Genomic DNA, 21,318 nt, shown 5'->3' on the forward strand with positions numbered 1-21,318 from the left:
AGGATTTTTCAAGTTCAGCATATCATGGAAATTTTTTACATTTGGAAAAACTACATAAACCTATACTTAGAACAATCTATAGTTTCTAATTAGTAATTTCAACTACAAGAACTTCAGATCCAGGCAGGGGGAGTGGAGAATTTGTGGGAACACTTATGTACTTGGAGAAAAGCGTTGGATAATGACAAATGAGAGGACCTGGCCAGTGAGGAATATTTACATTATAGGGAGAGTAGTATATAATTTAAAGTTTGCATGGTCAATCATGTTTCCTATGTGGTTCATTAGGTCCTAGCCTAACTTTTAAACTTTCCATTTCATTTGTTCTCTTAATGTCATCCTTTTACATTGGTATATTTCTGGAAAAAAGTTTTAATTTCAAATATGTATATAGAATTTTTTTCTTTCTACATGACATTAGGCTAGGTATTTTAAAGGACCAAGATAAAGGAGACACCATCTATTCATGGAAAGAGCTTAAGCAGTCTAAAAAGAGAAAGAACTCAGTATGTATAATAGAAGAAAAATGCATAGTAGAATATGCCAGGGAAATGTTTTGAATATTAAATACTTTTCTCAGGTTTTTATTTTTTGAGAGTATGCTAAAAATGTCAATTGTTCATAATAGAAATAAAAACATTAAGGGTTCATCTCCAAAACAGAAGTAACAAATATATGTGCATTCATTATAGCCCCACTATTTTTTCAGTTCCTTTGTTTTTGAAAGAGCGGAGCACAGGTAGAGATTTTCAATCCCATGAAAGCATTTTAGGATTTCTTTCTCTATATGCAAAATTTGGTTGCCTTCTCTATCTTAATGTTTCCTCTGGAAGTCCATCATTTCTTAAAACAGAGTTAACATTTTACTGTGTGGCTGTACCCTGTAATGTTCAAGACTTGTGAAAACTGAATGAAAGTCAAATTGAAGAGATGTTTAGGAAGCTGCAGAATCTGGACTTTTAACAGAAGACTGCCGTTTGAATTGTGCATGATGAGGTCTTCTTATTAAATCTTTTGCATGTAATACGATTATGTCCCACAAGTCCTCACTTTCAGCAGGTTAGTGATTTTGTGGCCCTGCCGGGATGACTGAACTTGGAGTTGACACAGGTTGACTGCCTGTACGGCACAGTGTCTAACTTGCTGTTTGAATAGACTAGGCCTCTCTCTGAATGTGGGACACTTATTTAACAGAGTAGGAATCATAAACATGGCAAAGTAGCTGAAACAGAAAGCAAAAAATTCCATAGGAGTTGGAAGATAGCATCCAGCTATCCTCTTATTGTAAGAAAAACCTTCCCAGATGTTGATTTTGTCATAAAACAGATGGATAATTTATTGTTGGAGAAAATTTATATGGAGTTTAAAGAAAGCTTTTCCTTTTATTATTTGTTCTTGGACAGATCCAAATAATCTACCAACTGTATCACTTTGTTAGTTCACTGAATATAAATTCCAGAATATCTGCTATGTAGCAAATTCTGTGCTAAGTTTTGTGTATACAGAGAGTTGGGACCTGCTCTCTAAGCTGAAGGAACTTATATATGAGGTTGGGCAAAGCACAAGTAAGACAACAATTAAATGCAACATGGAAACTGTAAATCCTACATACCCTTCCAGGAAGCTATAACTCTTACTTTAAAGTTTTCAGATCTTCCAATTAATGCTATGAGTTGAGCAAAAACCCCGAAACCAAAGCAACAAAAATGATGCAAAAAAAGTAGAACCTTTTCACCATGAACATATATGTAAGATTCTAAATAAAGTATGAGCAAGTGCAACCTAACACTATTTTAAAGGAAAAACACTTCATATAGTCTTAAGATTAGTTGATGTTAGGAAATCTATTAACGTCAGTTATTACCTGGTACATAAACAAGTTAAGGAAGGACTAAAACAATATCATTATATTCATAGATATCCAAAATTATGTTATGTATTTTAGTACTCATAACTGAAAAAATCATTTTGTAAACAAAGAATGAGGTAAAGATCATCTCTCAGGAAACTATCACAAAATCATTTCTGCTAATACATTAATAGCTTTTTAATTGCAGTCAGAACAATGCAGGCATGCTTACTCTTGCATCTCTTCACCAATATTGTACTAAATATTTGCCTAAACTTAAACATGGTTGAAAAATTAACACCTCCAAAAATTTTTATTTAAATATTTTTCCTTAATAATCTATTATGTATCCTTAATCCTTTGATCCTTGGATTTATTTTGAGCTTCTTTATGGTTATTTATGATAAGAGTAGAAGCCCGGTGTACGAACTCATGCACGGGTGGGGCTCCTCTGGGTAGCCTACAGGGATTGGGCAGAAATCTGCAGTTCAACATCACCTGCAGCTCCTACCTGCCGCACCTGCTAATCCCTGCCCCACTGTGCCTGCTGCGGGCTCGTGCCCAATCAGTCCCCATCAGGAGAGACTCGTGCTACCACAGCAGCACTCACCAGCCATGAGCCTTGCATCTGGTGCCCTCTCGAGGGGAGTAGCCTGTGGGATCTGGCTGAAATAGGCTCTCTGACATCCCCTGAGGGGTCCCAGATTGCAAGAGGGTGAAGGCCAGGCCGAGGGACTCCACCAGTGCATGATCAGGTCAGGGAGGGGCTGCGGGAGGGCTCCAGGGTGTGTCTGGCCCATCTCACTCAGTCCCGATTGGCCAGACCCCAGCAGCAAGCTAACCTATCGGTTGGAGCATCTGCCCCCTGGTGGCCAGTGAATGTTATAGCGCATGATTGAGCTACCTTAGCAAATTATTAGCATATTATTCTTTGATTGGTTGAACAGTAGACAACCGGACAGCTGGACACTTAGCATATTAGGCTTTTATTATATAGGATTGAAATTTTCACCACCACACCACCCTCCACCTGACCCTCAAATCTGCAAATATAGGAGTTTGCAATCCCAAAGACTTGATAAATTAATTGTTTGATATTTGGAATTCAATTTTCTACAGAAAATGATGTTTCTAGACTAGCATACAAAACCTATTAATACTAGAGAATGAAGTTAATGAAAAAAAGGGAACTTACCTACATTCTATGTAAATGAATAGAGAAGTAACACTGAAATAGTGAAATAAAATATTGTTGTGGTATAAATAATAAACAAAATATATAACTAAAGTATGCAATAGAAAAATTTCAATTTTCCTTGGATGTTGTTCTTAAAACAACGTGAGCCACAGAATGGACAACTACCAGATAATACTGAGTTTTTTAAAATGTTGGTACTTCCATTAATGCATTTGTATGTGGAGAAATATCACCCAACATTTACTTAAGATCAGTAAGACCTTTTGGGTGATTTTTCTTCAACCTCCAAACTCTCAGAAGATTTTCTCATAGTAACTTACATTAGATTGAGTTATTAAAAACAGGTGTGAAAACTTGAAAATAAATACTGATGATTGCCTTTGAACATGAATATATTATAGGGTTTTGTTTTGACTTTGAATTTCTTACTCCTTTTAGAATGGATTTAAGTATTTAGGGCTCTTTCAGTACCAAGGGTCTTGCAAATCCAGGATGCTTTATCACAAAAAGAGCTCATCTTTGGTTACTGCAGAAACTGTTGAGATTTAGCCACCAGGTGTCAGTAAGACTTCCAAGCAATAGGTTTTGGCAGAGTCCAGTGATTTTGTTTATTCAATCTCTAGGAGCAAATTAATATAGTTTTTGGTTATATCTTTTTTGTTGTTGTTGTTCCAAGGAAACAGATGCAATCCATTGACAGACCCATTAAGCACAGACAGATTTTAAATCATTTTTTCTTTCTGCATGACAAGGCCTTGCTTCACCACAGTTTCAGAATATAGACTGATTTTTAATTTATAAGAATTGATATCTCAAGATTCATGTGAATAAGGTAGTTTAGCCCACCCAGAAGAAAAAAAGATACATCTGAGGCAGGAAATAAGGAGGTAGTGTGTCTTGCTAAATTACATGTAAACTACCATGAAATATCAATTAACAAAGAAGAAAAGGTGAGTACTCTCAGGCTGCTTATAATATTACACAAAGCAACAGTCCGTGTCAATTTTGAAATTTAAATGAAATGTGTTCTTTTTAAAACTGATCATCTACTAGTATACTTTTGTTTTAGCATTCTCACTCATTATTGTTTTAGTTGTTATTATTGTCTTCATCATTATGTGTTTTTTCCCCCTCTGCTGTTGTTGCTGATAAGCCTTAAACATATATCCATTTGACCCTGTACCAAGCCACGTGAATACCTAGTTTATTTTTCCTACTTCATATAAATCATGAATTAAAACTTAAAATTTTCATAGCATATCAATGAATTATTAAGAATTCTTCTATATCCCTAACTGGTTTGGCTCAGTGGATAGAGCATCAGCCTGTGGACTGCAGAGTCCTTGGTTCCAAGGACACATGCCCAGTTCGCAGGCTCAATCCCCAGTAGGGGGCATGCAAGAGGCAGCCAATCAATGATCTCTCTCATTATTGATGTTTCTATCTCTCTCTCCTTCTCCCTTCCACTCTGAAATAAATAAATTTTTTTAGCCCTAGCCAATTTGGCTCAGCGGATAGAGAGTCGGCCTGTGGACTGAAGGGTCCCAGGTTTGATTCTGACCAAGGGCATATGCCCAGGTTGTGGGCTTGATCCCCAGTAAGGGGTGTGCAGGAGGCAGCCAATCAATGATTTTCTCATCATTGATGTTTCTATCTCTCTCTCTGTCTCCCTTTCTCTCTGAAATCATAAAGATATATTTAAAAAAAATTTTAAAGAATTCTTCCATAATTATCAAAAGTAGTCTATAACTTCTTGTTCTATGTACAAAGAAGATTTTTGGAACTGTATTAACTCTCACTTTTTTGAGAATTGCTGTGATAGTCACTGTGTTCTGGTAAATTGTTCAGTTTAATTTCTATTGCACTCTTAGTTTCCGCAGAGGCAGACATGTAAAGTACTTGGTGTAGCCAGAATTTCTGGGTAAAGTCTCAGCAAGGTCACAAAGTCTGTTGACTCATATGGCAATTTCTGTGTAGAACACAAAATTCGACATCATCTTTGAATCAAATCCAATGAAGTGAGATCCCAGCTGTCTTAGTATCTGTTGAGAAAAAAATAAGACTGGCCTAGTTTAAATTGGCTCTCAGCATTATTTCGGGTAGCATTTAGTTTCCCAAGATGGCAAGAATGATACAAGTTTATTTTAGAACACTTGAAAAATAAAGAAAACACTAAGGTTAAAAGAGACAGCAGATATTACTATTTTGAGCTATAACTCACAAGATTTTATTTTGTTATATTACTTGTTTCATTGTTTACAATATTTAGAAAAGAAGCAGTGATACGGAATTTCTGTTCCCAGGATTATAAATGATAAACTACAATGATTTATTGTAGTTTAGATTATATTGTTCCTATGCCTCAGCAAGGTGAAGTCCCTGACAGCTATTATCAAACATATAGCACCAACATACATCTTATTTGCTCCTTCAAACATAACACATTTCTAGAAAATGAAGTAGGAAAGAATTATTGTATAAAGAGGGGTGTGGGGTAGAGAGAAAGGTTAACACAATTTTGAATGCTCTATAAACTAGGTCCAATATTATAAGAGAGTTACTTATTTCCCTCTGGCCACAAAGACGCCTGGGTCTGCAGGGGGTGAGGGATTGCCGTACTGTGAGCGAACAGAAACATATCATGGTTTTTGTTTGTGTGCATCTGCTCTTTTGCCTCAAGGCTTCACCAGAACTTTGTTAGTGGACATTCTATTGATATTTGCCAGGTTAAAAAATTAGTTCCAATATGGTCAAATCTTTCCATATAACCTTTTATTTTATTTTATGTTTCAGAAGGAATGTGAGGAGGGGTCAATCAGGCATCATTAATGCTCTGCCCTTTAACTCAGAAGGCCCTCATCACCATCACTATGGATGTTCTCATTCTGACTCATTAGTGGGCACTTTTCCATTGAGGGGTGTTAGGGTAAATCAGTCAGATGTATTTCTAGTGCCTATCACAGTGACCATGACAAACTAGATACTGAAGAAATATGAAAAGAGGCAATAAATTAATTTTAAGAGATAGCAATCTGTTGCCAAGCATTAATGGCACAAAATGAATCATATTTTTTTATCTGTCATGTTTCATCCATTTAGCTGAGTCATCTGGTAGAAATAAACCAAGGCAGACACTGTTAACATATAGAAGTGGCAGAGGGAACATGGACATCTGAATGATAAATATTGAACAGAATTGCAACAAGGCAATATTGAACATTTAGGTTATATACAACATAAACAGTTTTATTTGGGGCAATGAATAGTAACAGAACTAATGGAGTTCCATGTTTAGTGTGAGTAGTGAGTGGAACACCATTTAATAAAGAGTGATATTGTCAAGAAGAAAGCCATACTTTGATAGTGTGTAGGAGAGAAATGCAATCCAAAACTGAACTTTGGTTATACTCAAACTGTGAAGTTGGAACATGACCTGGGAATATCACTAGATTTATCACTTTTGATGGTTTTCAGATTGCTTAGGTGGCCAGGATGCCCTTTTAAACTCTTCATCCAAATGACTGTCTGCTCCTTTCCTACAGAGCAGAGGACTCTGCTGTAGTGATCCCTGCATTTATCATGTTCCAATGTGTCTATTTCAGCGTGTTTTTCTCAGACTAGAGCGGAAAACCACGTGGAGATTGCAGCTGGTACCAAATGCAGTACTCACCTCACGGTATAAGACAACCTTCCAGAGAACATTACTCAGACTCCTATGTATACAAACCTCTTAGGGAAGAATATCTAGCTCACTGCATGGATATCTAGTTGGAGATTTTTCCAAAGTGATATGTAACTTCCAAAAGCCCTACAAATATCTTAAAATGTTATACATAGTGCACAGGTCACTTTGAAGGGAACTTGTAACTTATCAGGACATTTTTTCATTAAAAATACTTAGATATAAAATATTATTTAAGAAGTAATCAGTTTCTAGATAAACATCTTCCTTGATAGTAGGCATGAGTTCTTTCTATTCTAATGTGTTTTGGTTGTAATATGACTTTAGCTTCATAGAATTTAATTGTGATTTTCTCATTTTTATTCATTCAGTAAATATTTATTGAGCACCTCCACTTTTAAAAAAAATTTACTATACTCCCAGGGAGATACCAAAATGTTTAACACATAAAAATAAATAGTCCCTCCAGGAGCTTCAGGCCAGGACAGAAAATAAGAAAAATCATTCAAATCTTTATAAGATATAAAACAATAAGTTCCCAGAGAAAGGTGTAAATTAGTCATCCTCAGTTGAGCTAGCGAGGGCAGTGGAACTTTCTAAAGATTTTGCTTTATAAAATCACACATCAAATTTCTTAAAATGTGATGAATTTGAAATAAATTCAATAATTAATTGAAGTTGAGTTCCAGTAAACATAGCAGTGCTGGGAAGTGAGGCATATGCGTTTACATTGAATTGACAAATGTTACCTGATTGAATACGTGTCAAACATGGTGATATGAATGGCTGACTCAATCACATGAGTGACTGATGTGGATTCAGTGGATGAGTAGTGTTGTTAGAATAACTGTAAAAAGAATCAACTATAGTGAGTACTGCTCTATTGCATATTTAAAAGTTACTAAGAGATTTAATCTTAAAGTGTTCACCATGAGAAAAAAATTATGGAATTATCTATGGTGACAGATGTTATACTTATTGTAGTGAGATTTTATAATATATAGAGGCCTGGTGCACAAAATTTGTGCTTCGGGGGAGGGGTCCCCTCAGCCCAGCCTGCACCCTCTCCAATTTGGGACCCCTCAGGGGATGTCTGACTGCTGGTTTAGGCCCGATCCTAGAGATCCTAGTGATTGGGCCTGAATGGGCAGTCGGACATCTGTTTCACAATCCAGGACCGCTGGCTCCTAACTGCTCACTTGCCTGCCTGCCTGATCACCCCTAACCACCTCTACCTGCCGACCTGATTGTCCCTAATTGTTCCCCCTGCCATCCTGGTTGTCCCTTATTGGCCCCCTGTTTGCCTGGTTGCCCCCAACTGCCCCCCTCCCACAAGCCTGGTCACCCCCAACTGCCCCCCCTGCCAACCTGGTCGCCCCTCACTGCCCCCCTCTGCTGCCCTGGTTGCCCCTAACTGACCCCCAGCTGGCCTGGTCGCCCCCAACCATGAAGCCTGATGCTCAGTCATTTGGTCATCTCTCACTAACCTCCCTACTGGCCTGGTCACCCCACTCAGTCTGTTTGGTCATCCATTCAGTTGTTTCGGATGTGATGGCCCCTGGCTCTTTATATATATATAGATACAAATACTGAATTATTATGTTACATACATGAAACAAATATAATGTTGTATATTAATTAGACCTCAATTTAAAAAAGCAATCTGGCTCTAGCTGGTTTGACTTGATGGATAGAGCTTTGGCCTGTAGACTGAAGGGTCCCGAGTTCGATTCTGGTCAAGGGCCCATACCTCTGTTGCAGGCTTAATCCCCAGACCTGGTCAGGGCACATGCAGGCAGCAATCAATTGATATGTCTCTTTCACATAGGTGTTTTTCTCTCTCCATTTCTCCTCCTCCCTTCCACAGTCTAAAAATCAATGGAAAAATATCCTTGGGTGAGGATTAACAACAACATCAAAAAAAGCAATCTGCAGAAATAACGGGGAAGCAGTGGCTTTGGAGTGTTATAAGGAGGCTGAATGCAGACAGTGACTAAATGTAAAGGAAAACCTTACAATGACTCCAGAGTTTTGGCATGGGTCCCTGGTGTATGGCAATGTACTTCAGAAAGACGTAAAAAATTTAAAAAGAAGAAAAAGTCTATTTGAGGGGAAAGTTAATCAAGTATATAAATGAGATCTAGATTAAAAAAGTGAATTTGACCTTTTAATGTTGAGAATCTTAACTTTTATCATATCCTTATATAAATGAAGGTTTTGAAATGCTAAGTTTAGCACACATAATACCAAAGTGACCATATATACTTTTCTCAATGATCTATTATGGAAAATTTCAGTATTTTATGTTAAAATTCTGGCTGCTACTTGAAGGTTATATATCTAATCAGATCTCAACATCTAGAAGCATTATTCTCCTCTTAACCTGTAGCATACTACACGAATGAATATTTCGTGTCAGTTGGAGGACAGGATTTCAGATTTAACACGCTTCTTCTTTTAAATATGTATTAGCTTTAGAAAAGACTTTATTTCAGCTGGGGAATTGGCCTCTATCATGTTCTGAGCAATGTTTTCTATCTAATCTCCCATTAATATTAAACCAAAGCCAACAAATACAACAAAACCTTACAAGAGAATGCATAAAATCTTTGGGGAATGCAATTATGATTATGCATATAATAGTAGGCTGTTCTTTATGTTAGTTTTAAATTAACATAATTTCATCTTAATCCACCAACTATCAACTAAAAAGATAGTATTGACCAGTGGGAATAGTTTTAGTAAATGGAACAATTTTTAAAATTGTGCAGATGCAAAGTTGGCTACAGCTTTTGTGTAATATTTTTTGACTCTAGACATGTTAAAGGATGAGAAAGGGATAGTAGCATGTGGAGATAGTGGTAGTTTGCTTTAGCTTTCACTTTAATGTTAGAGAAATTTTTATTTTCAGGTTTTTTTAAAAAAAGGTACTTTTTTTTTTTATCTCCCTCTCTCTCTAATCTTACTATTCTGTCCTATGATTTTTCCTCTCTGATGATGCTTTTCCCTTCCCAGACATATCTACCATAAACAAAGTCAATCAACTCTTTCAATTAGTTTGCTCATTCAACAAGCATTCATTGAACCAGTGAGTAAAGATGAAAAAGGAAACATAAATTACATGAACTTCATACTGGCCATTGCATCTTCACTACTAGATTGATTTACTTTCTTATGCTATTTTTTTTCTTCTTAAGCAGAAAAATGCAATAAGACCAATAGTATCTCCATTTTTCATGAGTGTGTGCTATTTTCCTATCTATAAAATAGGAAAAATAATCAGGCTCACCTTTTAGGACTGTTGCAAGGATTAGACGTTTAAGCAGTAGGGTGTGCCACGCTCAGCAAGGCCATGGGTGAACCTGAAGGGGGGTGGGAGTGGTGAAGTATTAGAAAAGACAAACAGGAGAATAAAGCTGGGGCTAGGTGGGACGCTGCCCTCTCTGATGGAGAGACAGCGCCACAGCCTGCAAACCGAGTCTTTATTTAATAGCCAGATTCCACCAGGCAAAGTAAGGTTGTGGTCAAGATGTTTACAATGTTCTCGTGGGTTTCCAATCTACTCAATTACATGCACCTGATCAAGCTTTGTTTACTTGCTGCACCTCCCACAGCCTATATCACTGAGCCACGTGGGACCACAGGTTTGGACCATAACGTCAAGCTTACAACTATAGCCTTTGGCTATAATTGTGCTGGGAGGGCTTTGCCCTCCAAGCTACGACCTGCAAGTGGCTTTTCCATGAGAGGACCAATTAGTCCAAGGCTTGAACCTGTCTAAACGCTGTAGCTGCTCTCCACAGTAAGGCAGTCCATTAAATGTTTTGTTTTGTTTTTTAGTACATTTTATGAATAATATGGCAAGAACAGATGCATTCATCACTCAGTTAGACCTTGGACCATCCACTCAAGGGTATGTCTGAGTTTACAGAGAGAAACAGACTGACAGATCTGCTTCTAGAAAGCAGGCTAGGACCTGGCTTTTTTTCAGGAAGAAGAGGGTATGCAGAGAATTACACTCACCCTGAGAGCTCGTAAGCCAAAATGGGGATGGGAAAAGGGTTGAGTCACGCTTACTCTATTTATTCTCTCAGGGAAAGAGATAAGAGGCCTCAAACTTTGTTTCTCTCCTGAGAAATAGAAACGCCCACCTTTCTATGGAACCAAGAGGAACAACCCCCACCTCACTATTTACCAGACCTGTATGTAAGGCACTGCATCATTCTAACCCTATCCACTTTCTTTCATCGTGTCAATAACCCTTACCTCACTCACCATCCCCAGCAACTGACCTCCTTCCTGCACCCCTTGAGCTTTAAATGAACATCCTTTAAATTAGCTTTCTTGCCTCACAGACCTGGTGTATGCTTTCTTCTGACGGGGCACTTTCCTCACATTTCTGCACACTGTCAGCAGTCTCAACTTCCACATTCCTCCTCAGGGAGGGTTCTGCAGGAAGGCTCAGTCCTCACACAGCGCTGTCCAGCACCTAACTCTCTCTTCCCTAATTTCTTTTTCCTATTCCTCTTATTAAAATGTAGTCTCCAGCCCAGCTGGCATGGCTCAGTGGTTGAGTGTTGATCTGTAAACCAGGAAGTCATGTTTGATTCCCAGTCAGGGCATTAGCCCAGGTTGTGGGCTCCATCCCCAGTGTGGGGCATGTAGGAGGCAGCCAATCAATTATTCTTTCTCATCATTGATGTTTCTATCTCTCTCTCTCTCTCCCTTCCTCCCTGAAGTCAATAAAAAATAGATTTTAAAATAAATAAGTAAAATAAAATGTAGTCTCCATAAGAGCCAAACTCTTTTCTATAGTTGCTAAACTCAACTATATTTTTACAAAGAAATAAAAAAAACACACATTTCAGACATTTTGAACTCAAAAGATTTTCAAATAAAATACACTAAGAAAAGGTCACATACAGAGTTAATTTTTTCCTAACTGATTTAATGCTATATCTTATTGTTAATAAGCAGAACATTTTAATAAGTGGTAAGTTAATTAAATTAATATTTTTTTCAGGAGCTTAGAAATAATGATTTATCAACTCATACAACTAGTTCACATTATTAACCAAGATAGAATATAACAATTAGCTATTAATCATGTGCTGATTGATTTTGAAATAACGTGAATGATTTATTTATTTTGATCTGGCACATCTATTGGAGTAATACACCCTGCATGCCCAGCATTGGACTGCCAATAAAAAAAGCATGTTTTTAATATCATGGGAACATTCTCAGAACATACCATTACATACGAAGTACTCTGTGAACTCAAACTTTTTAGAAATAAAGATTCTTTAGAAATATAACTATTAAACATGGTTATTTCTAGGGGGTGTTTGGATTATGGTTGATTTTAGTTTCATTTAATCCACTATTATGCTTTTTTTTTTTTTTACAATCTTTTGACATCAAATAATTTTTTTTTAATATGGAATTTTGCAATGGAACTACAAAAGGTTTCTCTGTGTTGTGGACATCTTAGTAGTTGAAAATCAGTAAATAGTTGAGACAAATATGGATATAAGTATGAAAGTCTTTTTAAAATGAAAAAGGTGTGTGAACCAGCTACATGCATTAAACCTCCAGGAATGGGACAAACGGACTAACAATGGTTAAATAAAGTTGGGATAATCATCTCAAGGAATCGTTTCAAGCAGTGGGTGGTGCCTAGAGGAGCAGGAGAGCAGTCCCCTGGGGCCACTTCAGAACAGAAAGAGCACTTAGCCGGACAGGAGAGCCGCTGAGGACCATTACCACAGGCATTGCTCCACTCAGTGCTGAGGTGGCTGGGAGGGAAGCTGGCCGGGACTCTGCTCTGAGTTACTGCTTTTGCTATAGTTGCCTTTAGGCAATACATGTTTTCTGGAGCATGTGCAGGCCAAGTTCACAGAATTTGGTGGATAATTTTCATTTTCTTTTTCTCTTTCTTTCTCTCTTTCTTTCTTTCTTTCTTTCTTTCTTTCTTTCTTTCTTTCTTTCTTTCTTTCTTTCTTTCTTTCTTTCAGATTTGCTCATTTCAGAGACTTAGTCCCACACATTCATATTTGCTAATTAATTTTGTAACATGTCGCACAAAGCAAGGAAAACGCTCTCCTTTTTTTTCTTTATAGCTCATTCATTTCTACCTTTCTTTCTCTGCCCTACCCCTTCTCTATTAGCACACAGACTCCTTCTATTTTATACAGCAGTAAAACCCAGCAGGCTTCTTTCTTAATCAGTTTGTCTAGGTTCATTGCCTGAGGGCCTAGGTCGTTAGTAATGAAGGTCATTAGTTGATGTTTTCAACATACAGAGATTGTCAAGTGATCCCCTCATCTCATCTCTCCATGATTAGAAACAGGCCCTCGCTTGTAGCATTTAGTAATATTATTTTCTTGTTGTGGGAGAGATAAAAGGCTACCTTCTTAGAAACAAAAGATTTTTAAAACTAATGGCTGCTTCATGGCATACTGGAAGGAGTAACAGACTGTAGAAAGGCACTCAAAGCCACAAGGAGGGAGAAAATGTAGGGAATGGGTATATGTGCACCCCAGGCATGGAAGTAAATGTGAAAGGAGCGGTCCTGTGGAGCTGTGGGCAGCCCTACCGTGCCCGCCCACCCTCATTTCCTTCCACGGTCTGATTTCCAGTCTTCTAATTGAAAAGACACTGTAGTAGTAAAAAGCTCTGCTTGAGTCCCTTTGAAATCATGATCCTCAGGTTTTCTTTCTGGCAAGTGTTTCTTAGAGATCACTGAGCTTATTAATCAATCCTGTGTCCTGAAGCTTCTATATTGGAAGAGGGATAATGCAGACACCTTGGTCTAGGAAAAATAGCGGTCTATTCCCCATGGACTCTTTGGACAGGGGCTGTGTGCTGGTCTCCCTCCCTGGCCCTGATCCTTGGAACCTAACTGCTAGGTACACAGAAAGCACCTGCCTGATCTCCATGGTGGCAGGTCATAATTACGTAATTATCACTACTCATAGAACAGACTATTTCTATTCTTCAGTGTTCTTCACGTATTTCCTTCATGAACTCGAAGGGAAAAATGGGAAGGTACAAAGTATTAGAAATCTTTAAAAGGAAGAAAAAGAATTCTATTTGAATGGAATTTAAGTAATCTTTAGGGAGACGAAGCATTTATAAAGTTTGGACCCCTAACAAAATTTTCACAATTCATTTTCAAATGTTGAAAATAAGATTAATGCATGCAATTATAAGTTTGTTTCTTTATTCTTCCAGGACTTTCCTCAACATTATATTATGCAATAAAATAATTGTCCTGTGAATGTGATTTTTAATGAAAAGTCTTTGCTTCCATAGTCATTTTTCAGCATTTTTCAGTAGAAAAACTGCCGGTTTTGTTTTTTAAAGTTCCTTGAGACAGACAATATATGAGCCAGTTAGAACGGCAAATGTACTGGATTTAAAGATCAACCTAATAAAAAGCACTTTGGGTTTCATCATAGGGGGCCACCTTTGATCAAGCACTGATGGTTTATCTCCGCTGAGCTTGCTGCTCCTGGGAATGTGCCTCGACTCTGTGTCCTCAGCTTGTCCTCGAGCAATCAGGGCCTCACCAACCCCAGATGGAGGCAGAGCATTCCAAAGGCACCTGCTTATTGATATGCACTTATTATTATTATTATTTTTAATAAAGAGGATTTTTGGAAAAGGAAATGAAGGGGAAATGCCATGCTGAGCACCTGAGTGCCAGGCTCTTTTCTAGCTTTTTCTCTTTTAATCCCCACAAGAATTTTACCCTGAGGGGTGCCTATTGTTATTTCCACTTTACAAATAAAGACAGTGAGATTAGGGAAGCTGAGATTTCCCCAGGGCCATACATCTGAGGAGGGTGGGAGACAGATTTCAAACCCCCATTTGACAGACTCTAAAGGTAGTGCTCTTTTTTCTCTTCCATGTTGGTGAAAGTACTTTTGAAAAGATATGTTGATTGCATTCATTCTTCCCCACCCTGTTCAGAAATTTATGTTGACTATTTACTTTTCTAACTATTTATATACTACTAGACACCTGATGCACGAAATTCGTGCAAGAGTAGGCCTTCCTTTCCCTGGCTGCCGCACCGGCTGGCTTCCTTCTGACACCTGTGGCCTGGGCTTCCCTCGCAGCCCCAGCTTCGTCCAGAAGGTCCTCTGGTCTAATTAGCATATTATGCTTTTATTATTATAGATGCTCTTTATTCTAGTAATTAAGTATATAGTAAAATAAATCAAAACTTTTCTCTTTGTGCTATTTTAGGTTTTTCAATTTATTCCCTTACTCTTTTGTTCTTCTGTGCACTATTTCTTCCTTTCTCTTTTTCAACCTTGTCTTTTGCAAACACAGTTGAAAGTAAAGAGAAAAAAATAAAAATAAATAAAAATTGAAAAATCACAGTGGCCCAAGTACTATCTGGGACTCAGGAAGTAATTCTGGGAGACTAATTAACAGGATGGTACATAGGTGTGATCACTCATTCAGCTCATGTGTCGAGTTCCTAGTATGTGCCTTCTATGGTGCTGGCCACAGGCCTTCACATTGAGAAGTATGAAGTTCAATATGTCAAGATTTAAATATGAACCAGGTAATGATAAAGAGGGTGGTATTACCAAGGTGCTGAGGGGAGACATTGGTGGGGCCCTTAACCAAATTGGGTGCCAAAGGTGTTGAAAAAACACCATCTCCATCAAATGAGAGCTTTGAAAGAAACATTTGAATCCAGAGTCCACTATGGAAGGAGGAAGATTTATCTGTGGTTCTAGCCTAAAAAAATTGTCAGTAGTTAAAGATTGTGATTCATAAAAATAGGGTCTAGAGAAGAAAGCTGTAAGCATAATGCCTTTGGGTTTTCTATTCTTCATCAGCAGGGCAGGCTTGGAGTAATAGGCTGAAACCCATCTACTCTGCTGACTGTCCCTCAATTGGCACTAGGCCACACTCAAGTGTGGATTGTGTTTTATAATCAGTGGTTCTCAACCTGTGGGTCGCAACCCCTTTGGCAGTCGAACGACCCTTTCACAGGGTCACCTAAGACCATCCTGCATATCAGATATTTATATTACGATTCATATCAGTAGCAACATTACAGTTATGAAGTAGCAACAAAAATAATTTTATGGTTGGGTCACAACATGAGGAACTGTATTTAAAGGGCCAGAAGGTTGAGAACCACTGCCTTATATTCATATACAGAACAAATCAGCTCTATTCTTCTGCATTTACGTAGTTCTTCCTATAGACTCTTCAGTTTTGTGGCTGTCTTGCTAAGTTACTGAACAAAATAAAGATTCATCATGGGGCAATCAAATATGACTTCTGTTAGACTAAAGGCAAAAAAAACCTGAAATAGATAGGTTTGTTGAAAAATAATCCTAGTTAAATTACCCAGTGCAAATTTAAAATTAGAAATATTTCTCTAAGTAAAATTATAACTGTAGAAGTTTCATTATTTATGTCATGTTTAAAGTTTTATAAATAGCAATGACATTTTAAAAAGAAAGTAAATCAAATGTATTTTTATCATGTGTCTAAGAATCACTGAAGTTTAGAAAGCACTCAATGATTTAAAAAAAAAAATATTCATGCTCCTGTGACCCTTCTGAAATTACATTTTATGGGTCTACTCAAGAAACTGAAGACAAAACTGACCTTGATGTAGGTTTCATTCTTGATGGTGATTTGCAGAACTCAGTATTAAGAGATGACCTAACTTAAGACCTGGGGTCAATAGAAATTGGCTGTTGTATTTATCAGGAAAAGATGTAGTGTTAATACCCAGTTTTCCTCTTCAATGTTGGCGGATGCTTAAAATGTACATTCTACAAACAGAGAAGATATAGTTTCTAGCATTCTGTACCATTTTTCCTTTTCTTCTTTCTTTCCCTTTGTTGTAGTCTTCTCCCACCCACCCCACCTCCTTTTCAATTTGAAACTGGGTATATATCTGCTAGGTATAGGCTAATAGGGATTCAATAAAGTTTTGGTTTAATCTATTCAGCCTCTGATTCTTCCACGCTGACTGAAATTTGTAATGGCCCACAAATCCTGCACATAGAATTTCTTATTCATAACAAATTTACAATGGAAAAGTTGGCATTTTCATTTGACAAATCAAGGAAAGTTCAGATTTGCCTCAAAATAACCTTGTGTAGATGAGACAGTCTGAGCAATGACTGCTGATTCTGGCTCAGTTCTATCTCAAGACCACAGATGGCACATCCTGAAGTCTTCTTCGGCTGAAGGTTAGAAAACTATGAACTAGATTGCTTTATCAAAAAAACATCCCAATAAGCAAGGGATCTTGTCTGAGGGGTCAAGTCCACAGCAGGAGGAGGCCAATAATGGAAGAAGTCCTTAATAGAGTTTGAAGTAGCAGCAGCAAGCAGGAGTAATCGGGCAAGAAAGAATGAAATGAAGCAACTGATCTGAAAATGTTTAGTTTGTCTGAGGTGCTAAATGCTACTAACTTTGGGCAAGGAAAGTGACCCAAGAAATGCTATCCTAAAGTGTCATAAAGGATGTTCTGCTTAGAATTTTATGCCCTGTAGGCAAACGATAGTTTGGGCAGGCATACACTAATGAAAATGTTACTTTTTAATTGTGAAGTCATTGTTTAACAGTATTTACAATTGATATGCTTTTGAACTCCCATGAATATATATCTAGAAAAATAGACAAATATAAAATCAGAACCTCTAAGTTCTACTCCAGGAGGCATCATTTTTAGAGAATAGGATAGGAATGATGCTTCTGGCATTGTACAATATGGTAGCCTTCTTGAACATTTACAGATTTACAAATTTTCTTGAATATTTATAGTAGTATTTTAAATATACATAACAATCTTAAGTAGAGAACTTCTAGAATACAGCTAACTTTAAAAAATCTTATTTAATTACTAGACAATAAGGATGCTGATTACATGAGCCTACAACCCTGGTTATATGAAACTGTTTAAAATAACCAAGAATATAAAGATTATATATATATATATATATATATATATATATATATATATATACACATATATATATTCTAGAGGCCTGGTGCATGAAATTCATGTGGCAGGGGGGAGGTCCTATCAGCCCAGCCCAGCCTGTACCCTCTCCAATCTGGGACCTTTTGGGGGATGTCCGACTGCCGGTTTAGGCCCGATCCCAGTTGGACATCCTTCTCACAATCCTGGACCACTGGCTCCTAATTGCTCACCTGCCTGCCAGCCTGATTGCCCCTCACTGCCTCTGTTTGCTGGCCTGACCACCCCTAACTGCCCCCCCCCGCTGCCCTAGTCACCCCTAACTACCCACCCTGCCAGCCTAATCGCCCTCAACTGCACAGCCCCGCCCCCCCCTGCCAGCCTGGCCACCCCTAACTACCACCCCTGTCAGCCTGGTTGCCTCTTACTGTCCCCCCTGCCAACCTGGTCACTCCCAACTGTCCCCCTCTGCTGGCCTGGTCACCCCAACTGTCCCCCTCCACCAGCCTGCTCACCCCTCATGGCCCCCCTGACAGTCTGGTCGCCCCACGCAGCCTGCTGTTCAATCATTTGGCTGTCCCCCACTAACCCCCCTGCCGACCTGGTCGTAGGCAGCCATCTTGTGAGGACGTGAGGGTTAATTTGCGTATTACCTATTTATTATGTAGGATATACTGCATATATATATATATTGTCTAAAAAAGGTAATATGTTAAACCTAAGCTCTTGATTATCTATCCCCAAATCTTTATCTCTTTAAAATCTTCTCCATCGATGTTACGGCTACTCTATCCTTTCATTTTCTCAGACCAAAAAACTTGGAGTCATCCTTGATATCCAGAAAATCCTGTTAATTCTTCCCTTAAATTAATTTGGAATCTGATAATCTCTTGCCACCTCTATTGCTACAAGTTCTGTTCCAAAATGAATGAGGCAGCTCTATTAATAATGTTATTGAAAGATCAATATGATATACTAGAGGCTCGGTGCACAAAAATTTGTGCACTGGCAGGGGAGGAGGGGTGTGGGGATATCCTTCAGCCCCACTTGTGCCCTCTCACAGTCTGGGACCCCTCAGGAGATCACCACCTGGGGCTTAGGCCCGCTCCCCGGGTGGCAGATGGCAGGCCTGATCCCTCGGTGCCTGCCCTGCCTCCCTGGGTCACGCACACAGCAGGGGCGATCTGGGAGTTGGGGTGCCACCCCGGGTCGCATACATGGCAGGGCCAAACCGGGGGTTGGGGTGCCGCCCCAGGTCAGGTCACACACAGGATGCACACGGAAGCCCACCACCCCGGGTCACAGATAGCAGGCCCAGATGGCGGCGGGGCAGGCGGGATGGCGCTGTCCCACCCTGCCTGCATTATACAAATTAGCCGCCATCTTTGTTGGCGGTTAATTTGCCTATCACACTGATTAGCTAATGGAAGGCATAGCGAAGGTACGGTCAATTACCATATTTGTCTCTTATTAGATAGGATAGATATTTGGGGTGTGCTAATGAAGAATGGCAAATGGAAGTTGAGGGCTAGTGATATGATTAAGTGGAAAAATCAAGTTCCAAACTATTTATTATTTTATGCTACCATCTGTGTTTCATTATTTCTCAATATACATATTAATTTATTACACTTATATATGCCTTTGTTTTGCTTGTGTATATAACAGGCACTTTGGAAGGCTGATGGAGAAACTTGTTGGGGTAAAGAATTTCTTGGGGAAAAAGTGGAAGAGAAATTTTTCTTTTGATTGATAACTTCTGGTGTCTTCTCAATTTTATATCTAGTGAATATATCACCAACTTTTAAAAATGAAATTTTAAAAGACTATAATTATCTAAGGACACATTTCATTTATTTTTCTCTCAAGGACTACTTAAACTATTTATATGGTACTTTAGAAAGATAAATATCTTAAGATATTGTTCCATTTTTTTTCACAATAAAGTAGGTAAAAATAAATTTAAATGTTTTGTGGTATAGATAAAATTACACTATGATTATTTTATGTCATTCTCCATGTAGAAAATGTAGTTAGAAAGTAGAGAGAAATTACTTAGACCATTATGAGGCTTCTTATCTAGTAATAATCAGATAAAATTATAAAATTTAAATACATACAGTATTTTTGTGTATAAGAGAAAAAAAATCATAAAATCCATTAAATTAATAATGGGTCAAATGACTTTTCAGGGAAAATAACATAAATCATGTCTCTGGAGACAACTGTAAATAACATGGAAAAAATACTAGAAATATCCTTTAGAGAATAATTGGCCATCAGCAGGTAAAATACATGACTTTAGAGAATGGTTTATTTCTTCTTCCTCAAGGATCCAGTATTGTGATTAGAAACAGTAATCAAGTCTAAAATAACAGAGAAGTTGGCTGGAAAAACCATACCTAAAATGTTAGATAATTAAAGTGAATGAAACAGGAAGCCCGCACTGGGGACATAAAATGGGCTACTCTAGCAGAGCTATTAATTATTGCATTAGAGCCCCTAAATCATAGGTACTTGTTATCTTTGCTGACTTAGGTCAAACTGGATCTTTCCACTAAAGGATTCAAATGAGCTTAATGTCTCAGCTGGTTGATGCCAATGGCAAGGAGATGGTGAGGTGCACTTCCAGGAAGATGTATGATCAAGGAGGCATATGCTTTCTCCATTAGTGTAACAGGCAAAATATCATTTACTTTATCTCTGGAAGTGTTTTTTATTGCAACGGATACCGCTCATCACTTAACTCAGTTCACTAAACTAGCATTCTATTGTAACTTTACCAATAGAAAGGGGAGGCTTTTCAGGGGTGATTTACTGATATTTCTGAAAGTAGAATCATTGTTTCAGAATTCTTAAAATGTTAAAGGTTTGAATGTAGAACATGTGGACTGAAGTGAAGGTTTTCTGTTTCTCTTTTAATTGCACAGAATACAATCAATGCTTACAGAATCCACATAAAATATTTTGAAATTTCACAAGAGTTAGAAAGTATAATTGATGTTACTATTGAACACCAAAGGGAAGCAACAAAAATGGAGTAAAATAGCAATATATTAATATAGTGCTACTATGTACTCTATAACTACCTGATTGTTTATAAATTAGGACCATTTTCTCATGACACACATTATCTGCATGAGAAACATCAAGTATCTAGGTGTTATAACATCTAATTTCTGGGTTCTTGGTTTTATACAGAAGAAAAAATTATTGTGAGTTTCATGTGACAAATATATGTTTTATATTTTAAAGACATAAAGATAATATAGATACTATGGTATCTTTCTGGTAAGAAAAAAGACATTTTGGGATAGAGGTGGGGTAACTGATATAATTTAAAGTGCAGTAGGGAAAATTGAGCAGTTATATTGTGAATCTAGAAGATAAAGTGAACATTCATATACATTGTTATAGTAATGCATAAACATGACAATTATCAGGTAACAATGAAGTATTTTGGGGATGCAGTTTACTGTAGAAATAATAGCATCAGAATTAGATTCTGAAAATAACCCTTACATCATTTTATTGCTTTGGAAATTGAGCAAATCATTGAGTGCCTCAGAACCTCTATTTACTTATTAGGAAACTAGAAATAATGTTAGCAATAGTAT

This window comes from Myotis nattereri (genome assembly GCF_964212035.1).
Source record: "Myotis nattereri genome assembly, chromosome: 1".
Lineage (NCBI taxonomy): Eukaryota > Metazoa > Chordata > Mammalia > Chiroptera > Vespertilionidae > Myotis > Myotis nattereri.